Source organism: Bactrocera oleae, unplaced genomic scaffold (genome assembly GCF_042242935.1).
Source record: "Bactrocera oleae isolate idBacOlea1 unplaced genomic scaffold, idBacOlea1 ctg00000011.1, whole genome shotgun sequence".
NCBI classification, from domain to species: Eukaryota; Metazoa; Arthropoda; class Insecta; order Diptera; family Tephritidae; genus Bactrocera; species Bactrocera oleae.
The window spans coordinates 297,501-302,500 of record NW_027212754.1 but is presented as its reverse complement, the minus strand read 5'-3'; positions in this window follow the sequence as shown (position 1 = coordinate 302,500).

Below are 5,000 nucleotides of genomic sequence, written 5' to 3'. Positions count from 1 at the left end.
TTATTATTTAATTATTATGTAAGAACGATATTTCTTCTTATATTGGCAAAATTTTCAAATAATATCATTCTATACATTTTACTTTATTTCAATGCATATAGTAATATATATACCTTTTTTTAAGAGTATATACATTTTTTTCTTGATTTGAAATTAATAATTTCAAATTCTATTATATTTATTTCAATAATAAATATATGATAAAAAGTATTTTCGGGTGCAACACATTAATATTTTATTTTATTTAAAAACCATCCTTTTACACATATATTTTATGAGTAAATATTAGAATAGCTCACAAATAAAACTAAAATATTGTTTAATATTTATTTCTACAATATGTTAGTATAGAATAATAGATTTTTTATGATTTTGTATAAAACAAAATCTATTTCTATTTAAACTAACTGTAGGAAACCAGGAATAAAAAACGCTCATTATATACAATATGTTAGTACAGAATATAGAGTTTTGTATAAAACAAAATCTATTTCTATTTAAACTAACTGTATAAAAACCAGGAATAAAAAACGCTCATTATATACAATATGTTAGTACAGAATATAGAGTTTTGTATAAAACAAAATCTATTTCTATTTAAACTAACTGTATAAAAACCAGGAATAAAAAACGCTCATTATATACAATATGTTAGTACAGAATATAGAATTTTGTATAAAACAAAATCTATTTCTATTTAAACTAACTGTATAAAAACCAGGAATAAAAAACGCTATTATATACAATATGTTAGTACAGAATATAGAGTTTTGTATAAAACAAAATCTATTTCTATTTAAACTAACTGTATAAAAACCAGGAATAAAAAACGCTCATTATATACAATATGTTAGTACAGAATATAGAGTTTTGTATAAAACAAAATCTATTTCTATTTAAACTAACTGTATAAAAACCAGGAATAAAAAGGCACACAAAATCAACTTTCATTTTCATATTTACTTAAAAATACATATAAAGTAAAAAATATTTCCATATAAATACTAAGTAAATAAAGTCATACAAGTATGAAAATTTTCATACAAGTACTAAATACATAAATCATATAAGTATAGTAATATTCATACTTATAAGTATTTAAAAACAATTTCTTACTAATAAACTAACATAATGAATTCAAATATATAAAAGTATAATACATTTCCTAGCAGTAAAAAATTTTCATATAAGTACTAAATGTATAAAGTCTATGAAGTAATAAATTTTCATATAAGTACTATTTCAGTATATGTCAATTTGAGCAGATTTGTGCAAATTTGTTATAAATGTTCTCTCCCATGTTGACGTTACCAACCCGAAAATATATGGAAAAATTCTTTTAACCTATTTAAAATTTAAAAACTCATATATACGTGGGTAATTTATATCATTTTCAAATATCGTCATGGTCATAATACAACTAATAACATCAAAAGTATTTTTACAATCGATTTTTTTTTTAAATTTTTAACTTGTATGACTTCATATTTAATACTTATATGAAAATTTATTACTTCATAGACTTTATACATTTAATACTTATATGAAAATTTATTACTTCATAGACTTTATACATTTAATACTTATATGAAAATTCATTACTTCATAGACTTTATATTTTTTATACTTATATAAAAATTTATTACTTCATAGACTTTATATTTTACTTCATAGACTTTATACATTTAATACTCATATGAAAATTTATTACTTCATAGACTTTATATATTTACTACTTATATGAAAATTTATTACTTCATAGACTTTATACAATTAATACTTATATGAAAATTTATTACTTCATAGACTTTATACAATTAATACTTATATGAAAATTTATTACTTCATAGACTTTATACAATTAATACTTATATGAAAATTTATTACTTCATAGACTTTATACAATTAATACTTATATGAAAATTTATTACTTCATAGACTTTATACATTTAATACTTATATGAAAATTCATTACTTCATAGACTTTATATTTTTTATACTTATATAAAAATTTATTACTTCATAGACTTTATATTTTACTTCATAGACTTTATACATTTAATACTTATATGAAAATTTATTACTTCATAGATTTTATATATTTACTACTTATATGAAAATTTATTACTTCATAGACTTTATACATTTAGTACTTATATGAAAATTTATTACTTCATAGACTTTATACAATTAATACTTATATGAAAATTTATTACTTCATAGACTTTATACAATTAATACTTATATGAAAATTTATTACTTCATAGACTTTATACATTTAATACTCATATGAAAATTTATTACTTCATAGACTTTATATATTTACTACTTATATGAAAATTTATTACTTCATAGACTTTATACAATTAATACTTATATGAAAATTTATTACTTCATAGACTTTATACAATTAATACTTATATGAAAATTTATTACTTCATAGACTTTATACAATTAATACTTATATGAAAATTTATTACTTCATAGACTTTATACAATTAATACTTATATGAAAATTTATTACTTCATAGATTTTATACATTTAATACTTATATGAAAATTCATTACTTCATAGACTTTATATTTTTTATACTTATATAAAAATTTATTACTTCATAGACTTTATATTTTACTTCATAGACTTTATACATTTAATACTTATATGAAAATTTATTACTTCATAGATTTTATATATTTACTACTTATATGAAAATTTATTACTTCATAGACTTTATACAATTAATACTTATATGAAAATTTATTACTTCATAGACTTTATACAATTAATACTTATATGAAAATTTATTACTTCATAGACTTTATACAATTAATACTTATATGAAAATTTATTACTTCATAGACTTTATACAATTAATACTTATATGAAAATTTATTATTTCATAGACTTTATACAATTAATACTTATATGAAAATTTATTACTTCATAGACTTTATACAATTAATACTTATATGAAAATTTATTACTTCATAGACTTTATACAATTAATACTTATATGAAAATTTATTACTTCATAGACTTTATACAATTAATACTTATATGAAAATTTATTACTTCATAGACTTTATACAATTAATACTTATATGAAAATTTATTACTTCATAGACTTTATACAATTAATACTTATATGAAAATTTATTACTTCATAGACTTTATACAATTAATACTTATATGAAAATTTATTACTTCATAGACTTTATACAATTAATACTTATATGAAAATTTATTACTTCATAGACTTTATACAATTAATACTTATATGAAAATTTATTACTTCATAGACTTTATACAATTAATACTTATATGAAAATTTATTACTTCATAGACTTTATACATTTAATACTTATATGAAAATTCATTACTTCATAGACTTTATATTTTTTATACTTATATAAAAATTTATTACTTCATAGACTTTATATTTTACTTCATAGACTTTATACATTTAATACTTATATGAAAATTTATTACTTCATAGACTTTATATATTTACTACTTATATGAAAATTTATTACTTCATAGACTTTATACATTTAGTACTTATATGAAAATTTATTACTTCATAGACTTTATATTTTACTTCATAGACTTTATACATTTAATACTTATATGAAAATTTATTACTTCATAGACTTTATACAATTAATACTTATATGAAAATTTATTACTTCATAGACTTTATACAATTAATACTTATATGAAAATTTATTACTTCATAGACTTTATATATTTACTACTTATATGAAAATTTATTACTTCATAGACTTTATACATTTAGTACTTATATGAAAATTTATTACTTCATAGACTTTATACAATTAATACTTATATGAAAATTTATTACTTCATAGACTTTATATATTTACTACTTATATGAAAATTTATTACTTCATAGACTTTATACATTTAGTACTTATATGAAAATTTATTACTTCATAGACTTTATACAATTAATACTTATATGAAAATTTATTACTTCATAGACTTTATACAATTAATACTTATATGAAAATTTATTACTTCATAGACTTTATACAATTAATACTTATATGAAAATTTATTACTTCATAGACTTTATATATTTACTACTTATATGAAAATTTATTACTTCATAGACTTTATACATTTAGTACTTATATGAAAATTTATTACTTCATAGACTTTATACAATTAATACTTATATGAAAATTTATTACTTCATAGACTTTATACAATTAATACTTATATGAAAATTTATTACTTCATAGACTTTATACAATTAATACTTATATGAAAATTTATTACTTCATAGACTTTATACATTTAATACTTATATGAAAATTTATTACTTCATAGACTTTATACAATTAATACTTATATGAAAATTCATTACTTCATAGACTTTATATTTTTTATACTTATATAAAAATTTATTACTTCATAGACTTTATATTTTACTTCATAGACTTTATACATTTAATACTTATATGAAAATTTATTACTTCATAGACTTTATATATTTACTACTTATATGAAAATTTATTACTTCATAGATTTTATACATTTAGTACTTATATGAAAATTTATTACTTCATAGACTTTATACAATTAATACTTATATGAAAATTTATTACTTCATAGACTTTATACAATTAATACTTATATGAAAATTTATTACTTCATAGACTTTATACAATTAATACTTATATGAAAATTTATTACTTCATAGACTTTATATATTTACTACTTATATGAAAATTTATTACTTCATAGACTTTATACATTTAGTACTTATATGAAAATTTATTACTTCATAGACTTTATGCAATTAATACTTATATGAAAATTTATTACTTCATAGACTTTATATATTTACTACTTATATGAAAATTTATTACTTCATAGACTTTATACATTTAATACTTATATGAAAATTCACTACTTCTTCATTTAATATTGCAAGCAAAGTATTTTGGTTAACATTTTTATTTTCATGTTATTA